Here is a 22,591-nt window from a genome sequence, read left to right on the forward strand (position 1 = left end):
ACTGTACATTTACCTACACTGACTTCAGCTGCCATTTCATTATCACTTCATTTCTTCTGCAGTTCAACTGCTCTTGTTTTTATTACTTTGAATAAATGAGCATCACCACCATACTTTGTCTCCTTGCAGCTGCTTTTTCTGCTTTTGCAGGTGATTTATGAATGTGTTGAACAGTTCTGAAATTGCAAAAATCCTGTATGACTCTGTTTGCTTTATTAGGTAAATTAATTTAAATTTCAAACACTGAAAATACATTAGATTACTTATTTGTGTTGACTTTTGACTTTCCACATTTTTTCATCCACAAGGGCTGAACTGTATTCAGATGGTCAGGTACTTCATAAAACAAAAAATTAACCAGGTACCAGTCAAAGCTATAATATGACAGACCATGTAAGATGTGAGCTTTTCTTTTCTTTTTTTTTTTTTTTTTTTTTTTTTTTGCATGGGTTGAACCTTAGCTTTTTTTACAGGAATAGTTGTTGCTTCATGACTTTCTAGAGATTTTATTTATCAGCATATGAGAGGATAGGATGGAAAACAGTTACTAACAACGTAAATGTAGAAGTACATGTAAGTACTAGCATTCATACTATGTTCAGATTTCATACTGTGTTATTGTGGGCAGAGCTGCTCTGTGTACTTTCATTCCAAAGGTTAGTGAAACCATTAGGAGGCTTGCTTTGTAAGGGGCTGGACTCAATCTCTAGAGTCTACTACTATTTTGTGATTCTGTGACTAGAAAGATTTCAATAGTCTTGATCTCAAAAGTATCATGATGTTTTAAAGAAGGAAATTTCTCCTCATCTAGAGTTCCTAATTAGTGAAATGGACCTAGGAAATCAGATTGGACAGAATTTAAAATTTCAGACTCAGTTACAAAACTGTTTCTCTAAAAATTCTTATGAGGGATGCATTTAGGTACAGGTTTTGTTTTTGTTTTGTTTTGTTTTGTTCTGACAAACATTCTGTAATCATAATAGTACGGATAGAGTTTACTTATTGTTTGATGTTTTTAGTAAGCAATTCAGAAAGCTATATGAAGATGATGATGAACTTTTGGAGGAAGGAAAAATCAATAATATCCTGTGAAACGTCGGGATATAAATGAGAAAAAGTAATGGGGAAGCAGATCCTGAGGCCTCAGTGAAGGACTGTGTTTGGTCAGAGCAAGGCACAATAGTGGAGGAATTGGCACACACAGCATGGGGAAAAGGCCCCTTTTATCCCAACAAAGGACCTGAACTCAGCCCAAAATTCACTCTGCTAAGGCTGCTAAGTGCATTGAAGTAGTACTGTAAAACTGTGCTCAATAAACACATGAACATATGTGTGACAGAGGTGTGAGGTGTCTGTGTGCATTACACAACACCTACTTTGAAACAAGCGAGTTCATCCTGTTACTGTGAAATATCACTGGTAATACAGACCTCTGGCAGATAGACTGTAAAGCACCATTAAGGGGGTGAGGGATTGTAGCATAAAGCAGAACAGGGTGGTCGAAGGAAGAAGTGGTGTAGGATGGTAAGATGCGAGGAATTTAAAATATATATGGGACTTTGGAAGTATGGCAAGTGCTCAAACATGGAGTTATTGAAAAGATGTGTGCCAAAAGAATATCTGAAAGTTCTTTTTTAGACGATCTTAGTTTGACTTGTTTTTCCTGTAGGCAAAAGTATGGAACAGGGCTTATAATGACAATATCAGCTACAAATTGGATCACAGCTCAGGACCAGGACTATATTTCTGTATGACAGATGATTTATATTCTGTAATTTTTTTTAGCACTTATACATCTGGGTTTGAGTGCAGTACTATTGACTCTACCAGATTAGACTGTTACGTTAAAGTTTGACTGTGAATGCCATCTTAAAATATATATTTTAAAGTAGCTGAATTTGGCAAATACCCAAACCCTTACGTTATCTCTTTCTTGTAAAGCTTTTCTGTTTGCAAGTAGAGCATAGGGTAATGAAGCACTGGAATAGATTGTCTGGAAAGGCGGTGGATGCCTTTGAGACATTCAAGATCAGGCTGGAAAGGCTTTGAGAAACCCGATCTAGATGTAGACATCCCTGTTCATTGCAAGCAGGGGACTTGAACCGGAAGACCTTGGAAAGACCCTTTCAACTCAAACAGTTTTATGATTCTGCATCAGTAAATATCTGGAAATGAAGATTTAGGGTGCTCATAATCTTATTTGAGCAATAGAAACAATCAGGTTCAGTGAATGCTCTAAGAATTATAGCGTCAATCATTTTTAATACTTTTCTGAAACATCTTTTTACACTGGAGAGGGTAATAGAGCACTCATTTAGTAAAAAATCACTGTTGCAAAACGTTTTCATTGATTGAAGCATCCTACGGGAATATGCTGATTTCATCAAAATTTCAGAGATCAATGGTCTTTTTTTTTTAATGTTTGTTTTTCTGCATGACATCAACAAATAAGGTTTAAAACAGTGTGCATGTTATTGGGTACTTCTTTGTTGTACCTTGTCCTTGCTTTATATCTGCGCTATGAAAACAAAATACTTTCTCAAGCTGTTGCTTCAAAATTGAACTATTTGAATTAATCATTATGCAATGATAATTTCAAATTCAATAAACTGATGTACAATGATTTGCAAAGGTTTTTACACACTGTTTTGTTTTTTGGTTTGGAGGGTTTTTTTCTTTAAGCCATTAGAGATTTCATGAAACATGAGAATATTTTTCTAAACAGTTCTGTATGTAGATAACAGACTATTCAAAATATTATCTTCCTAAGAATTTGACAGTGTTCTTAAAATTTGTAGAATGAGAGAAAGATGACTTACAGTCCCATTTTGTAATAAACTCAAACTCAGAAAATGATACCTAGTGCACAGAAACTCGAAGAATGATATCCCCTGGGCTAAAAGAGACTATCTCATATTTTTCTAAGGACTTTCTCTGTATTTACACAGCTACTCTTTTTGCTATTTTAAGTTAAACAACATCTGTTTGTCTGAGGCATTTATTATGTGAATATATCCTGTGTTGGCCAGAGGAATCCAGATTCAGAACTGTGAGATCACTTGTACTTTGTTCTGATTGCTGGCCACATTCCCTATCATAAATTTGTGTGTTGTTTGTCATTAGCTTTTAAACATTCATTCTTGTAATGACTTATTCTACTAGGTTAAAAAGCCTTTTAGTACCTGATGGTTTTAGTACCTTATGTCTGAAGTATTTATCCACTGCAGTCACTCCACTTCTTAATGTCCTGATAATCCAACTGGATTAAGCTGTAGCAGTCTCCTGCAAAAATGCATTTATCTACTTCTCAAGTAATATTTGTGACTCTTTTCTACTTTTTCCCTAGTTTATCAATCTCTATTTTAAAAAATATAGAAGACAGGACTTCATATATTCTTCTGATATTTCTGACCAATATTGTATAAATCTAACCACTATCTCCTTCTTTATATAATCGCATATCACGTTATGTTTTCTTGCAGAGGAGGACTCTGTGTCTTATCAGAACTTCACTAGATTCTTGCATTAATGATGGTGGAATGCAGAAATAGTGTTTCTGTGTCATAGCTTAAAAGCATGTCTAAATGAGATATAGTATTAAAATTCCACTGATTTCATGACTAATATTTACTTTAAGAAATCTAGTTGTATATTAATCAGAAAGGTCAAATTTCTATTTTTTTTTTCATTTATGCATGTTAAGTAACACTATATATTTTTGTATCTATTTTTATTGCTTTGGAAAGATGAAGGCCTCAGACAACAATCAAATCTTACGGAATAAAAAGTATTCATTTTGAAGATTCTTTTAGGACATCCTTCTGCTGTGTGTTTTAGTGGCATTGAAATGATTTCTTGAAGCACTTAATGTAAGTAATGTAAGTCTATGGTGATTCCTTTGCCTTTAAACAGCAATCTGTTCTCTTCTAGGTTCATCTTCAAATATAGAATCCCACATGTCTACCTTGTCACAATGATAAAATGCAAAGTATGCACAAATTGCATTAGACCCAAGCATAAAACAATTCTATTGCCTTGTATAAAACCAGCTGCTAGGTAATATTTCCTGTGGTGTGACAATCTAATGTAATTTAGGGGACACATTTCTTTTTCAATAAAATATCAACAAAGAACCTAAGAACACCAAGATATTATTTTTAGTATACTTGGTAGGTAACGCGAGTCAATTTTTTAAATATACATAACGTTTCTCAAAATTATTTTCAAGTTAGTATTGAGTTGGTGCAGATTTTTACTGAAGAAAGCAGTTTATGAAAAAATACTTTGTATTAAAAATTTTGTTTTTGCACTTTGACCCTCTGTCATCTTCAGTGATGTTTTTAATAAGTCAACATCTTACCTCAGATTTAATCTATAGATTTATATGATTATATAGTTGACCAATCCTTTATTCTGAGGTCTCCATTGATGATGATAGTAAGGTGATTTTATTTTAGAGTATTTTTTTAGAGCAACCAGCCCTCTACATCCCAGCAGTATAAACATTTTCCACATAGAATTTAATCAGGAATAGTGAAATCAAAGGGGTTAAGCAGATCATAAAAAGATAGGCATATATAGAAATACTTTTGTTAAATTAATACCTGGGTTTTTATTTGTTTACCACAATTTTATTTTTGCTTCCTTTTTCCATCCCTTTACGCATCTCTCACAGACTAGAATGTGAAGATATCCTATCCTACATAGACAAGAGATAAGAGGATGGATAATTATGCAAACTATTCAACTATTCATTATTATTAAAGGAGTACTTTGTATCAACAGGTGTTACTATCTGCCAGTAATCTTTGCAGTGTTTCATTTAGATGTAACAGAAAAGAGATCTCCCACTTGAGAATCTTTAATTGCTTTTGCCTTTAGGCAATGCTGGAAGCTATAGCATCTGTCAGTCTTAGAAATACTCTTTTCCTAACTGTTTTCATTAAAAAAAAGGGAAAACCGGGGAAAATAAAAAAAAAAAAAATTAATACTGATCATCAGTATTAATAAATGTTCCTAAATAAATGTATGTGGTGTAAAAATTCTTTTTTTTTTTTTTTTTTTTTTTTTTTTTTTGGTCTTGTTGCATATAAAAGATGATCTGTGGCTACTTCTATAGTAATAAAATGACAACAGAAAACAAATGACCTTATTTATGGAGTGCCTCCCTACTTTTCTACTTATTTTTAATATTTTTTTGAACAATGACTTACAATGAATTATTGAGTCATGGAATAACATTCACTGTTATATGTTGAATAATTTGATGAACAGTATTCAACCAGCCATAAAATTAATCAATCAACAAAATGTTTATCAATTTATTCAATGGTAAATTATGTTTATCCTAATTGTAAGTAGCATGCAAGATTTTTTTCTCCTATTTTAAGTGTATTGTTCTGCAGTTGAAAGGAGCTTTCAATACATTAAAAAAAAAAAGTATATGTGCTTGAAAATTGAACAGTTACTTATAACCTCAAAGTTGCTCTGATTACTAATATTTATTTATTCAAATGTAATCAATTTGAATGAGAATAATTGATTCCATTAAAGGAGAGCTCAAATTAAAATCTGGCAACCTGCAGAATTGCATTTAATTAGAAAAAAACTATGCTATAAACATTCTTCCAAGTTTTCAGACATTAGCTCATTAGAGTTCTCTTTAAGTTGACAAGTACTACATACATATATATTTTTGTGTGTGTGTGTGTGTCTATGTATGTATGTGTATATATATATACATACAAACAAGCCCAGCTCCCTCAGCCTGTATCTGTATCTCTCTCTCTCTCTTTCTATATATATATATATATATATAGAAATGTATATATATATATATATATATATGTATAGAAATGTGTGTGTGTGTATGTATATATATACACAGGCTGAGGGAGCTGGGTTTGTTCAGACTGGAGAACTTAAGAGAGGATGATACAGGTGGGGAATCACCTTTTTACAAGGCATGGGGGAATGGTTTGAAGCTCAAGGAGAGAAGGTTTAGATTCAATGTCAGGAGGAAGTCCATCACAGAAAGAGTGGTGAGGTTCTGGAACAGGCTGCCCAGAGAGGTTGTAGATGCCCTGTCCCTGGAGGTATTCAAGACAAGGTTGGGTAACCTAGTCTAGCACCAGATAGGGAGGTTGGTGGCCCTGCCTGTGGCAGGAGAGCTAAAACGTAGTGATCTTTGGGGCCCCTTCCAACCCAAGCCATTCTATTGTTCTATAAGATATTTATTCCTCAGCCATGGATCTGTTATTTGAGATTTCATGTTTAGGGAATTTGGGGTCAGATGTGAAAAATCTTGTGTATTTTTGATTGGATTTCTATTGTATGTGAATGTTAATGAATATTTGTTAGAGCCAGCTGAATTTTCATGTCCTGTGAGTATTTACTTAAGTTGGGGAAAAAAAAACACAATCTTGCCAGTGCATCAGCAATTGTATCAAGACCAAGATTTTTTTTAGTCAGATATCTCTAGCTGCTACTTGATCGAGATTTAGCTTAAGATCCCACATGCTGGTATTGTCTTCCTTCATAGCCCATATACGTGTTGCATGGAGGTACATGCTCCAGAAAGCCTTGAAATACCAGGTTATTAACAATCCACTCAAGGTAAGCAAGCTAATCATCACTTTTGACCTGATCTTTCCTTATTTAGACACTGGGGGGGTTGCAGGGCTGTATTCACCACCCAGCCACGCTTCCTGTTGGCTAGTCATGGTAAAAAAAAAAAAAAAAAAAAAAATCCAGAAAGAAAAGGACCACCTTGTACCCAGCAAGTACCAGAACTTACTACAGCTCCACATAAACTTTAAATTATCCAGTGTAACATCATTGATGATGTCTTCAGCAGGTAGTCTCCCCAGCTGTTCTGTAGCTGTTCTGACCAGTGGGAGCTGTTCAGGTGTGAGTCATGAATGAAGCATATGGATTAAACGTTTATGGCATTAAGAGTCTTACTGAGCCAAAAGGTGGCCTGTGTAGGCCTATCAGGGCTGGAGTTGGTGATCCAGGAAAGGATGCTATACTGTATAAAGTAACAGAATAAGATGCAAACAAACCCAGAAACCATAAAGGAAGGGGTAGTTAGGACCTTCTTTCTAGTTATAGTCCCTCAAACTATCTCACTGTTTTTTTTCTGCCACTTAACTTCCTGATACTTTTTTGTCTGAGCAGTACAAATCATTTAGAAAGGAGACATAGCCCTCCTCTCTCTTTTTGCTCTCTTTTCTCTTTTCCAATTTCAGTAAAAGTGGCATTTGCCCATATAGCTCTAACATCTTGAAGTTGCTGAAGTTGCCCTGCTGGTGGAATAAGCAAAAATTTGTGTTAGACAAGTCATACCTGTTCCTAATTTGCCATTTTAGCTTAACACCATTCAGTAAAGCATGCTTGAAAATGTTGGAAATCCTACTTTCATATACAGTTTATAATAAAATAACCCCAAATTGTAAGACTTTGTATTTGTGGTCAAAAATATGTCTATTGCATCCATAAAATAGCAGCAGACTAAGTAAGATATAATTAATATGCGTATTTGCCTTGCCTATTTAAGAATGACCAGACTTAATCAAAATATGTGTATAAGTAACACTATAACATCATTATAATGCAGCAGTTAACTGTGAATATACGAGTAGTATAAATTATAATAGTCATAAGGGCAGGAGGGCAAATGGAGATGTAGTATAATTGCACAAATAAGATATTGATACAGGCAGGAAATTAGCTTGATAAATCAAAGCAATCTTGGAGAATAAGCGAAAACATTCCCAATGGAATTAGGATATGTCCTCAACCAAAAAAAAAAAAAAAAAAAAAACTTGAGCTATATCACAAGTATATGAAAATGCCCCCTTTTCTTTTGGGGAGCAGAAAATATAAAATGGCAGTCATGACTAAGGATAAGGTAGTGTATGGGAACTGCTGAGTCACGGCCTGAACCTCTGGTTGATCACCTGAGGCGAGCCATGAGTCAGCCAGAGGAGCACAGGTGAAGGCAATTCACCTGTGCTGCCGGAAGGAGTGGAGCCAGGCTGCACCCCTCCTAGACCTATTTAAGAGCTGGCTACCAGTGGGGAAGGATCTCATCTGGAGATCCCTCCTTCTGGTGTTTTGTGGTGAGCCCAGCATAAGGGTAAGCCTTCCATTTATTCTGTTATCGTAGTCCACTTTGCCTAACTCTCTTGTTTATTTTGTGATTGTAACATCTTGATATCCATCGATTATACAGGTGGCAAAGAAAGATGTCATCTTCCTTAGTTCCATCTTTCCTCCTCTGAACTCTGTCCAGCTCTTAAGCACTGAGGCCATCAAGTGAAAAAGCTGTCATCAGCATCAGCTCTATGATATCTTATGCTCACACTAACTTAGAATAAATTTGTTCAGGACTACTTGTTTGAGTATACAAAGAAGGAAGCTGTAACAAGAAAGAACTAACCTTGTACAGTGTCTATTGCCAATGAAAGTCAATCTAGTGGTGTTCCCAAGTTTGAAACTGGCTAAATTTTTCAGTCTTTTAAACACTACTAGTGTTTAGAAGTGTTAGCTAGTTGTGTATATTTGCATGAATACACACACACATGCACACACGTATTTTCAGTTTCAGTAAGTTTAAGATACTGTGGTGATTCACCAAAGTTAAACACTGCTAAGGAACTGGATGTGTAAGATTGAAGTTAAAACACTGTTAATGATGTGGCTTCTGGTTCCCTAGGAATGTGGGCAAATTTTGCATAGGTCTGCTTCTGTAAGGCTGCATAGATACTGCATAGATAGATGCAGGAATTACGCATTTTACAAGGCAGTGTGTATCCAGTACCTGACATATCAGAATATTATGAAAAATTTTGTCCAAAAAAATAATATAATAATCAGAAAAGCTTTAAATACAGGTTTCTGTTTTTCTAAATAAGATATTAGACTGGAAAATCTTTCAAAAGATACAAAATCAATGGAAATCATTTTTTTTTTTTAAATATGACTATATTTGATAAAATAAGGTCTGCTTTTTAATAAGTTTCATTTTTCTGAGAAGACATTTGACAAATATTTATGATATACAAAAAAAATGTATCACTGTGGAATAAAAGCAACCACTTATAACTTAAATGCTCATTATAATCATACAGCATTTTAATAATTAAATGCTTTGATTTCATACCTTTTGGTTTAGAAAAAAGATAAATATGAGGTATTAGAGAATTTTTTTTGGGTAGAAATTAGCCTTCCATCTCCATATGCTATCTAATTCACAGAAGTGAATTAACATGTTATTGTTGATCATGTGATGCTCTCTGTACTGTATTTTCTTCTAGTATTTTATGTCCTCTCATCATTTTTAATATTAATTCATCAAATGCAATGCATCATAAAACAAAACAAACAAAAACAACAACAACAACAAAAACCAACTTCAAATATCTAGGAGAAAACATAGCCCAGTTTCAATGGTTTGTAGGGTCTGCAGTGGCTAAATAAATGGCAGTTGTGTAATGATGGCATTTAGCAGAGACTTTGAAAACAAAAAGGAAAATACGTCACCAATGGTATACTCTTCAAACAATGAATTTATACACATAATGTGTTTGCAGAATTTTTGGTTGAGTATAGTTCAGAGTATGGGTAAGGTAGGGAATAGTGAATTTGCTGGTATATACACAGTTCAAAACTCTTAATGTATAATTAATTAGGTATGTATTCACATGTACAATGCACACATATAGCATTACTGAAACTGTGTCACCATTACCATTGTATTAATACTAAGATTTCAGTAGCTGAATAGTCATGATATACAAATTAATTTACTGAGTTGTAAATGCTGTCAAAAGCTAGCTAAGTAGGGCCAGGTAACTTGTTATTGTACATTATTATGTGATTAGAACTGGTTTCATTATAAAAAGAATCTTGCATCTCTGTTTTCACTCTAAGATGGAAATTCCCTCTAACTCCAGAAAGGTAAGGTAAAGTAAACCAAAACACAATCAAAATCTTAATGAAGAAAAAAAAAAAAAATATCTCAGCTGACAGTTGCTGATAGCTTGATTGCTCGATCATTAAACTGATGTGTCACTTAATTCCTTTTTTCTTGTGCTTTTCCCTCTCCATCCATTCTTAACCAGTGTTGAAACTAAGATGTTGGGAAATGACGATCATTGTCCAGACTCCACTTTTCACAGCTCTGTCTTTCAGTATCTTCTGACTTGCATATAACTAGTTTTTTTGTTTGTTTTTTTTAATTTCTGTTTTTCAGTAGCCTCCTAACAAAACACAGTGTTGTTCTATTTAAATTGAATATTTATTTGGAAAAAGAAGTTGCTGTTCTACAGTTGTAAAAGCAGTTTACTCTCAAAGGCAGGAGACAAAAAAGATATAAATGGAGGCTATTGTGAAAGTGGCAAGATATTCCCTTCAGTGATCATATTGATAAGGATGTATTTGCTCACATTCTGCTTCTCTTTGCCACAGATATGAAAGGCACAGTCAGAACATGAAGCATATACAAAGCACTGTCAATATCAGCTCTATTTGTTTATGAAATCAAGTGATAATCTAGTTGACTACAGATTAAAATAATAAGTTCCATAACTGCCAAGAGTAAGTTCATTTTGTATGATGTTATCACTCTTGGTTAGTAAAATCCAAGAATTCATCTCTCCTTCCAGAAGGTCGTATCAACAATAATTGGAATTCTAAGCCATGCTGATACACTTCTGCAATTATAGATGAAAATTTATGTTCTCTGAGTAGCATAATAAAAAGTCACTACCTAGCATAACAGTAATAAAATAATAGATGAGAATCTAAAACTAGGAGTGTACTAAACATTGTGAATTAATTTTGTTGTTGGCATTAAAAAAAAAGAAAAAAGAAAAAAAACTCTGAATTTTTCATATCTACTTATAAAAAAAAATAAAGAATATATGGTATTATTTTCATTTTCATGTGGCAACTTATTTGTTTGCATGCTACATTGATTCTCATGCTCAAAATGGAAACAAAAACAGAACTATAAGGAGCAGTAAACTATTAAAATTAAGTAATCTAAGGGAACACAGCCAGACATGAAGAACTGTATATACAGATGGTGACTGTATAAATTCACAAACGTGTTTTTCATCATCAAAGGAGCACTTTTATGTGAAAAGATGCAAGCAAATTACTTGGTGTTGCTTATATTCTCTCTCCAGTTACTCTGAGCAGTTAGAGAGGCAGCTACTTGTATTGTGCAATACCTCTACTCAACTGCCAAATTTAAAGTAATTTGATGTTCTCTTTCAAAGCATTATTCAGTGTTTTCTGAAATGTTAGAACTGAAGTTAACTAGCATATTTTATAAAAGATTACAGTTACAAAACAGATGGCGTCTTATTAACATTTTGTTGTTTTGTTTAACCTTGTGTTATTTTTTTTCTTGTCTGAGAGTACCTGCTGTACTTAGCACACTCTAGAACACTCACACTCTAGATCACTCATGTAGCAACTCACAGAACTTGGTGTTATGATGGACTGCTCTTTTGTGCATATTCATCATTCAGTTATAATAATAGTGAAGTTTGATTTCTGATTTCTTTCATCATCTTTGCAAAGTGGGTTGTGTGAATTTGGATAGTATGGACCAGAAAAGTAATGGTCTTCTGATCTGTTTTCTTTATTTACTCCTGAATTCAGTCTTCAGATTGTTTCGTTTTTCTTGTTACTTTTCTTGAGGAAAATCTGCTAATACTGTGAAATGTTTTGATTTATGGTGATGAATGTCAGGCTTTAAACATTTTACCCTTGTTTAGATAAGAGGTGGATGAAAAGTATGTTATTATCAACTGTTGTATACCACTTATTTTGTTAGTTTAACATATATATATGCAGAAAATTCTCTAGTATTAAATGCCTAATGCTTTACTGCTTCTTAGTATAACAAATAGAAAGTTATTTAGGTGGTATATCTCAAGGCCACAGCTGGACAATAGTAATAAAGACCTGAACTCTTCCTTAAGGTTTTGGGCACTAAATAATGTTACTGAGGAACAGAATTCTGACTGACATATAGGCATCTTGTTCTAGTCTTATGTCTGCTTTAGAAGAGCAGAACTCCAACAAGACATCAGTGTGGCCAAGAAGGCCAGTAAGATCCTGGGGTGCATTAAGAAAGAATGCAGCCGGGAGATCAAGATTTCCCCCCCATTCTCCCCCTTTACTCTGTCCTGGTGAGGCTAAATCTGTAGTACTGTATTCATCTCTGGGTTCCTCAGGTCAAAAAGGCAAGGATCTTCTAGAAAGAGTTGAGAGAAGGGCCACAAAAATGATGAGGGGTCTGGAGCATCCTCCTTCTGAAGAAAGGCTGAGAGACCTGGCACTGTTCATCCTGGCAAAAATTGAGAGGGGATCTGATAAATGTTTATAAATATCTAATGCATGGGAGTCAAGTGGATGGAGCCAGGCTCTTCTCAGTAGTGCCCAGTAACAGAATAAGGGGCAGTGAGCACAAACTGGAACACACGATCTTCCATGTGAATGTTGAGGATGAAAGGGCACTGGAACAGGCCAACCAGAGAGGCTGTGGAGTCTCCTCTGGAGTTACTCAAAACCTATCTGAATGCAACCTACTCTAGGGAACCCGCTTTAGCAGGGAGATAGACTGGGTAATCTCCAGGGGAATAAATTACTTTCCTACAGTAAGATCTCTGTGTTTGAGTTGGGAGGAGGATACCATAATTGCTGTTCTTTACTGGATGTAGCGTTAAACAGCAGCAGCTAGAGCTTTCCTTTCTTTATACTTTACTGAGTAGATCAGAATCTTTGATCTGCTTTCTGTCCTGAATTGCTGTTTTCTCATATTACATCCCCTTCCATTTGGCTTCTTTGTGAAGAGTTCAAGTTTGCTTTATGTTCTGAAATTACTTTTGACTTCTAAACTTTACTGAGGTCACTACTCAGGTTCTGTTCTCTATTGTATTCATTGGAAAAGCACAGTTCTCAGTTTTCCTTTATATCCACTGTCAGGCTTTATGCTGTTCTGAAGGTAGCTCTGGGGAATGGCTTGTATTTATTTTAATTTTCAAAAGTGTCTAGTGATATAGACTTATAACGTTTTTGGGTCATCGCAAGTATAGATGGCCACTTGTATATGGTTTGATGCTGTCCTGTACACTGTGGCAATTCAGTGCCTGAACAGGATACTGTCCAAAAAATGTCCCCTTGAAACGAGAGAATTCTAAACAAAGTACAGTCATTTGCTAAATCTAGATACAATGCTGGAGAAAACAAGTTTGCTTTGAGGTTAGAAAACATGTACTCATGTCACAGAAAAATGTCCTTGAGTAGTGAATGCCAACAAAACTCTACTACTAACTAATAAACTTGTGGCTACAGATAAAGGAACTGTAGGCTTCAGAGCCATGTGAAATAGTGTATGCAGGATTCCCATGGAGAAATTCAAAGTCTTTTCAGTCTCAATGCGCATACTTTAGTTCATACTTTCTGATGCTCTGTGTGATGCCTGCCTAACCTTCAAAACCTAACACCCATGTATTAAAAGATATAATTCCTTAATTGGTCCTATTACTTTTCTAATAAATAACTCCTCAAGGTGGAATACTTAAGAAGTTAATAATGAAGCTGAAGTCCATGTTATGCTGCATGCCTCCTATTCCCAGCCAAATGTTACGTATAACGGTGGCTGCCTGCTGAAGCAATAATTGAATTGTCTCAAAGAAGGTACTTTTGAATCGAAGGCAACATATGTGAAAAGAAGGAAAACAAACAGAAAACAGGCAGAAATTTTATCTCCGGACATATCTTCCCAACATTCTGATTTTATATTCAATAGATAATCTTTAGGTTTTCTGGGTTTTCATACAGTATTTATCATTTTCCTGTTCATACCATCCATTACCTCTAAAATATTTCTAAATCCAAAAATAATAAGTAAGGCAGCGGACGTGAGGCTGAAGAAAGGCTAAAACAAGTCATAAACTATATATAAACTTATAAAGGTGCTTTCTTTCAAAAAATGCCCATTCTACTATGTGGAGGAAAAAAAAAACAACAGGTCGTAGTGTAAATAAAACCCTTTTTGTAATTACAGGTTACAAGATAATGTACATCTCAGTTCATCAGTAGCAAGTTTTCTTGCTGCACAAGTTTTATATCATGTGTGGAAACAAAAGAACAGTTTTCCCTCCACACCAAATTAAGCTAGCAATAGAAGTCTGAAATAAGATATTTTATTGGACAATGATTCCCTTGTTTTGTGTTCCTCCAGAAGTGACTTAAGGCATAAAATCCAAACCCAGAAGCATTTTTTCCTACCAGGAAGCTGGTAACTCCTTTGGGTGACCATGAAAGTTGTGATTGTATGGCTGAAGCAAGGCTATTACTCTAGGAAACAACTATTTTTATGAACGGTGTCAGAGAAGAAATATTGATTAGAATTTCAATGATCAGTGAAAAGCTGAAGCTGCATTTGATCTTGTTTGTTTTCAAGAGAAAACAATATAATCTAATCTTATTTTAATATCTCACTACATTGAGCAATCTGTAGTTATAAATCACTTTGAGGTGCAGGTCTGTATCAGTGCTGTTATTTATAGATGGCTTTCTTAAACTGGATATTTTTTCCCTGTTGAGACTAGAAGTAAATCCAATTTCCATGTCCTTATGTTGTTATATTAGTTATGCTTTTTAGATACAAAAAATGTATGGCAAGAAATACTCCTTTTTATTTCCTATTCAAGCCATTTTCCACACCATCCTCGGGACAAGTGTGCCAGTTGTATTCCCTCCATGGAGACCTACTAGTTCATTCTCTGCTGCAGTCTTTCTTTCCACTTCTCCATGTTTCATGTCAGGTCTCACCTCTTTGCCAGTCTCCCAGCAGCCTTTACTGATTTTAGTGACTGATTTATGAGCCCTAAGAAATATCGTGCCCTAAAGTACATTAAAGAATAGACATTGGAAGTGAAAAGGAAAATTCACAAGGGATAATCATCACAGAATTTTTGTTCCAGATACACCAGAATAAGTAAAAAATACATTTTGAGACTATATCAGGCCTACATTGGTTAGGTTGAAACTGATCACCATCTTCCTCCCCACAAGAGACATTTAAGTTTCATTGTTTATTGTTCATATTCATTTTTTTGTGAGTTCAAAATAATTGACAAATAAAATGGGAAGAAGAAAGGCAGTGGTGGGTTCTGACATGCAGAATTTCCACAAAATCTGGCAATGTTATTTTGTGAATATTATATAAAATGCTCTAGAAAGTGATTACTTTTTAAAGTTAATTTCCAAGACAGACTTTTTTTCCCAATTAACTTACAATTTTTCAGTAGTCAAGAACTCATGCTATTTGGCTGAATGTAAAGAGTAGTCTTTTACTTGACAGTACATGACCGTTGACAGTGCAAGTTTAATTACTAAACATCTGGTTTCTACAGTAACAGAAGGACATTCAGTACATAAAAATAAGTTGCACATTTGTTTCAAGGCTAAAGCACGTCTCATTAAAATGCAAGTACCCAGAGACTGGATGAAACCAAATGAAAGTAGGTAAGAGGGTACTATGTCTGAATGAAAGCAACCAGAAAGCATCTAGAAAGAACTGGCATTTTTGTGTTTGTTTAAAGTTGGGATTTCCCTCTATTTGGATCAAAGATCAAGATAAATATATCTACAAGTAAGAAAATTTCAAAAATATACTCTAAGAAGAATTCCCGATGCACAGCAATTTGTGAGTTGTTTTCTAAGTTTCAGTTCTTCATGGAGGAAAAAGGACTCAGAGCGTCTTTTAAGTCATATTCTAACTTTAGCCAGTCATTATCCAAGCAAAATTACTGTTAGGGTAGTTTTGTTTGGAGTTATTTTTTTTTGAGACTGGAGGCTCAGTCTGAATCACTACTTTACAGTGACTTTACATCAATGATTGCTGTAGGGTGTATAGCTACAGAATGCATTAAATGCAAATTCAGCAGTTCTAAATTCAGCTGTCATAAGGTTAAAAAAGGAAAAACACAGACTCTTGAGTTGCTTGGGCTACTCCACTGGCATAAGCTATTGTTTTGTAACAGAAAATGATTAAAAACTAAGGATTTAGCCTGCATAAACAAATTCTCTTCCTACACAGTGCAGGAAGTGGTAATACTGTACGTAGGTTCCACCAAAAGTAATGCCTCCTATTTATTTCCTTTTTTTTCTGCAAGGAGGAATTCATTGACACAACTTTGCTTCATATGCACTTCTGTGTCAGACTCCAATTTGTCAGACTGTCCCTCTGCTGCCTTCTGTCACATGGCAACAAAATATAATGGGATATTGGCAGGAAGGTTCAATCTCTACTGCCATACCACTAACATCTGCCTCTGACGTAATTGAATAACTATTTTATTAATGGGAGGTGTTATTTTCAGGGTGTTACTCCCCTCCTATAGGGTGTTACTGCCTTTTTATAATCACAATAATAAGATCTGATCTTAAAAATCTTTTACGTTCTTTGCCATTCAATATATCTACACTCTAATGATAAAAGTAAAAATTAAATTGCAGATTGTGTTCCTCATGTGGAGAAATATTAGTTGGCTGCCTTCTTTTGTTCAAGCTCTTGTGTAATTGCATGTGTGAGAGCAGGGAGAGCATGGTTTTGAAATGAAACATTTTCATTTTGCATTCATTTTGCTTCAGGTAGTTTCAGCTGATGAATGTTACACGGAAGCAAACAGTAATAAAGGTCTAAAACATATGGTACTTTCCAGTCTGAAACCAACAATTTGAAAGGCATCTAGAAACAAACTGGCAGTAAATCTGTAGGCCCTATACTGGAATGCTCTCCTTGCTCTGCAAAAAGACAGACGTTTTTCACACCTGGTAAAACAGGTGGCAAAGGTCTAGTGCTACAGGCTCCATAAGAAGGTCTTACAAATTTGTGTTGAAAAGCAGAAAAAGATTTATGCAGAAGGAATTGCTGCTGCAAATAGAATGATTGTGGCTAAACAGAAATTACGCCTTACTGCAGAATACTGAGAGAAATCATAATTAAAAAAAATTGATCCGTGAATGAAAGACTGGCCTTTTGAAGTTCTGCGTTAATTCAGAAATAGTATCTCACTTTGCAGCTTTAAAAGAACTCCTCTTAAAAACAAATAGACAAGCAACAATCTGGGGTTAGAGCACCAGATTATGTATCCAACTGTCCAGGCAGTTGCCAGGCTCATCTTTGCCTTTCTGACCAGTAGCAGTTCCCAGCCCTGGCACTCGGGGCACTCTCAGGCAGTGACATTTGTTGTGGTCTCTGCTGGGTGCTGGTGAGCTGCCAGTCTATATTGTCTTTTCCAATGAAATAGAGCTGTAGAGGTGACTGACAGTTACCAAGTTCCCACAGTCAGTGACAAAGATTAGAAGGGACAAGTAGCAAAAATAGAGATTATTTTAAAGGCTGTCTAGCAAACTGTTGTATTTCAGAGATACTCTAGGGCTTTAAAATTCAGGAGACTCAATCTTTGGGGAGAGAATGAGGCAAACTGAAAATGGTTCAGAATTGATTTGTTCTCATGACAACAGTTTTAATGGAAATGGGAAAGGAAATTAACCCATTCTTCTTGTGAAATGAAGATTGTAATCATTTTATTAATTTCGATGTTCTGAAGCTTTTAGTCAAACAAATCAAACAGAAAAAGCAAGTAAGGTGATTATGCTTTTGTTTATATGCTTCACACAGTCTTTTCAGGGCCAATGTGACACTTATGGTATGCTGTTCTGCACTAGTTAATGGCATACTAGTTAATGGCATAGTATGCCATTTTTTATAGAGCTCTTTTTTATCATACATAACAAGTAGACAAATCTGTAGTTAAACATTTTCTATTTCTATAAACATTTAATTAGAATTGCTCTACTAGGGCTGTATTTTTACTGTTTCATACACTTACTGTTCCCTCCCCCCATTTTCCCATAAGAGATAGAATCCACCCTGTAACTTTTTCATTCTGATAAAGTGAGGCACTAAAAATTGGCTTTCCAGCTTTCCATTCTTCTAGAAATAATCAGCTCTGCAGGTACTATTTTTTACTTGAATATTTTTGGTATCGCTAATTGCTATTAGATATTAAAGCTACTTTTTCATTTATTGAGCCTAACTTAAATCTCTTTTTTTTTTTTTTTTTTTTATTCCTAATGAGTTTGTCTCTGAGATTAAAAGAAGCCTAGAAAAAAATAAAAATAAATTGAACAAAGCTTTAAAACAGCTTTGATCTCCTAAGGCAAAACATATTTTTGGGCAAGACTTTTTCCTCTGTGGCAGGTTAACAGTTGAATTGATCTGGAGGGGAAAGAAAAATGAAAAAACAGGTGGGTGAGAAAACAAAGAGGAAGGAAATGTGGGAAACTTACAATGAAAACTGAACTGCTTATGTTCAGGTTGTGCTAACAGCCTTTTCCTACTTTTACGTTTAACATAGAAAGGATTTAGTACTCAATTTTTCTAAATTCTCTGAAGAGAAGTAGCTGATTTCCTGAGCACTGGAATAACAATTTGGCATGCCAAAACTTTTTCTTTTGGATGGAAAAAAATGTTCTTTTAATTGGTTATTAATTAATTAAAATGAAATTAAATTTTACATTGAATGCAAGTCCAAATAATTTTCTGATTTGTCAGAGACTGGTTAAAACATTTAAATGGTTGTTTGTTGCTTAATGTCATGTAGAAAGATAAATCTGAGAATAGTATATAAATACACAAACTGGGATTATTTGTTTGTTTGTTGTTCCTAATGAGCGTGATTTCCCTTTGATTAAAAGAGGCCTTAGGGATTTTTTTTTTTTTAAAAAAAAAAAAAAAAGCTTTCAACTAATTTTGATCTCTTGAAAGTAAAGCAAAGAGCCTACAGCCAGATTTTAGCCAAAGAACAGAAGACAGAGTTAAAGACACAAAATGGTGTGGTAACCTGACAGGGGCAGTAAGCTAACAGGTTTGTTAAAAGAAGCACTGTGTGTCTCCACACATCTGTTAAAGCCATTGTCAATTGCTGTTTGTAATTTTGGCAACAAATAATATTTGAGAAAGGATTTTTTTTTTTTTTTTTTTTTTTTAAAGCCACTCCATGTATTTCCTGGAGTCTCAGAGTTAGGGGAGGAAGAAAAGGCATTATGTTCTTTGCTTGCTTTGTTTCTTCGGGAACTCTTCTCATGCATGGAAGATGGATGAGTTTTACTTGCTTGTAAGAAGAGAAAGACTTGAAATTATGTCCATTACATACCACAGCTTTACTTTCAGTGTTGGTGATAATTATTTATAAAGGCTTAAACAGAATTACACATCTGACTGTCCTTGGTGCCTTTAAAAATCTCAACCTCCATACATAATTTAGTGCATATCAATTATTTTTTTCCAAGTTTAATCTGGAGATATGAAAATAATGCAAAGGAAAGAAATGGCTGCTAGTTTTGGGATTCTTCCCCTGTGTTGTCAGAAATTAAAGTCATAATTTCCTTTCCTTGAAGTGGGTAAATACAATCTTTATTTTAGTTCTGTTGCAAATAGTACTGTATTAGTATAAAAATTATATGGCATTCTGCATTAGATTTTATTTTCCTGACCTGGGAGCTGTAAAGTTAGTACAACCTCAATGGTCATATTAAACCCCAGACTGTGCATTCAGAATTAGTAACAAAAGAATTTTAGGCTTCTGTCGTTATTGCTTGCTAGGATAGGTTAGTTCCTGCTCTTTTTACACATTGCAGTTTCAAAGTCCTCTTTGTTTAAATCTGGAAAGTGCCCGAGCTTGACCAATCCTCATGATTCATGATACTGCATGTATTTTAAGAAAATAAGATCTGATATATTTAAAAAGAAAAAATAATCAGTGGAAGAAAATAAAATCAGTGTATAAATATGTTACCAGTTGTCATGTTTACAGAGCCTAAAAATACGTAATGATAAATCTGAAATTCAGGAAATCCTCCCCTTGTTATTTCTTCAAATTTCACATCTTTGGAGCCTAAGTCATCACCCTTACATGCCTAATGTTGATGTTTCTGTAGTGGTTATTGATCTCAGAGCTCATGTCTGCTGAAGGAGGCAGGGAAAGGGGAAGGAAATGACTGACAAGGACCCATTACTGCATGAATACAGAGAAGATCCTCATTTGTCAGGAGGATCTGCAATTGGAGAAGTTGGAGCCTGATGCATGCTTCTCACAGCAAGAGAAGCTGTTTTTTCTTTCCTAAGGAGCAGAGGGGAGCTCAGGAAATTTCTTTGTGTGGAGATGCAGCTGATTAAAGCTATATGTCAATGCAGTCTTCAGCTGAGCTCCTTCCATCTCGGCTTTCCCAACTAAAATAAGGCTGCACCATCAGCAAGTAATTAAATTCTGAAAAAAATGAAGACCATGTTAAAGCAACACAAAGAAGAATAAGGCAAGTTATTAGGGATGAGAGTACAGTACAGGTTATGTCAGAAAGGGCAAAGGCTGGTGGATCTTTTGATGTAAAATTCTGCAAACATGTCTTGCTGAGAATTTTTTTTTTGCCTTTTTTGAGAATTGCTCATTTACCGTGGAAATGAGCAGCTACATTTCAGTTTTACAGCTAACTAAACATGTATTTATCTCTCCTAATTTCAATAAAAGCATAATTCAAAGATGGATTGAGAAAATGCATTGAGGAAATTTTATGCAACTACCAAGTAGCAATTTAATTTTATATCAACCAGCAGAGAGCAGTGCTACTTTGCAGTCTGAATATGATTGCATTACAGTCCTTAAGACTTCTTCTGCAGAGAACTTAGTAAAATTCTAGGTAGAACTTTTATAATTCTGAAACTTGCATACCAGTTATGATCTCATTTCAGTTTCCCTCTGAAATTAAGCAGGAGTATCTGAAAGAATTTTGGCAAATAGGAAGTGCGACCTGTGCGACCTACTGTACACCTGTGCGACCTACTGTAGGGAACCTGCTTTGGCAGGGGGGTTGGACTCGATGATCTCTGGAGGTCCCTTCCAACCCCTGCAATTCTGTGATTCTGTGAAGAAGAAAGTAAAGAAAATAAATTTTTTTTCTTTTTCTAGAATTTATTTTGCATAACTCACATGTTCAAATTTTCTCCTTTATTCATTTAGAATTTACGTTAAATCACCATAGGAAGATTTAAAAAAATTAATCATCATTTTAAATTAAGCAGTAAATAAGTAGAAGAGGTCTCATACATTTTTGTCAAATCAGAACAGACCACACATACTAATGAGGCCTTGTGATTCATTATTACCCCCACTGTTTGGATGCAGTGAGGATGTCTGATATTCAGTCATGAAATGGAGCATTACAAAGGTGCAAGAAGAAAAAAATGTTTAGAAAAATAGGGAATATTCATGGGAAGCTTTCTCCCACCATTGTCACGCAGTGAATACAGCTTCAGTTGATCCACTTAACAGCATTTCTTCTTCTCAATATTTCTGTCCAGAAGTTATGGATTGCCTAAACAAAGTTGTTCAAGGTGAAAATGAATAGCTTGATCTTTGCAGGGTTTGTTTGCAGTATCTAGACCTTAAGTAGTACAGAATTCTGCCCAGCATGAATTACCATACAAAACAGGTCGCCAAATTAATCTGATTAAATGCACAATATGTACATAAAACAGAATGCAGATAGAGCTATTGATCAAGGTTTTTGGGTGTTTTCTTTCCTCATGGGAGGTAAAACTTCCAGCTGTGTTTTGGACTCTTATTTTATATTCATTTCTTCCTGTTAATTTTTTTAAAGCTTCAGCCTAAATTTGTAAAATGGGAAGTGAATTTGATTTTTCTAAGAGTACATCAATTTTTCTAAATTTTCTAAGAATACTTAAAATCACTTTTATGATCAGTATCTTGCCTTCATGATTTTTATTTATAGGAATCAACTGTCTCGCTTATACTGAGGAGCCTAGGACACTAAATATTTTTATAGATTCTCAGTAACAATGTAATTAATTAAAAATAATAATAACTGCAGGATTTCAAATTTGTGCTACTGCTCTTGATCTGACTTCTAAAAGTAAAAGAACCTTTAGGCATGAGAAGAGGTACCCCAAGAATTCTGAGAATCACCATCATCACTTGTCACATTCAAACCTGCATGACTGCAGTATTCAGGTGCTGTGGACATATCAGAAATCCAGTGATTTCTCACTGTTTTGTTTGTCCTTTCAATAACTTAGGACACGGTAATTTGTGGAATCCAGTGAAGCAATAGGGTATGTGTAGATGACCATAAAAACATAGCCCCAAAGAACTATCAAGCTATCAATTAAATACTTGGCATCCCCACTGCAAAAGTAAGGTTAAGACCCCATTAAAGTGAAGAGTGAGCTATAACTCATGCCTCTTTCTGAATTAGCTAATAGAGACTTAAAGACCTCTTGAGATAAGTTCAGAAGTTCATTTACACACCTGGCTATAAGATAACTCTTCTGCAGAGGCGTACTCTACAGCTGAAACCTGCAGGGGGATAAGGCCATGACTTTGCTGTTATTAATGGCTGCAGAATTAAATTTTTTGATAAATTTTTACATAAAGAGATGTCTTTATATGAGTGAATATCAAACCTGTATTATTTTCCT

This window comes from Lagopus leucura, unplaced genomic scaffold (genome assembly GCF_019238085.1).
Source record: "Lagopus leucura isolate 7727_CA_CO unplaced genomic scaffold, USGS_WTPT01 Super-Scaffold_100002, whole genome shotgun sequence".
In the NCBI taxonomy this organism is placed as follows: Eukaryota; Metazoa; Chordata; class Aves; order Galliformes; family Phasianidae; genus Lagopus; species Lagopus leucura.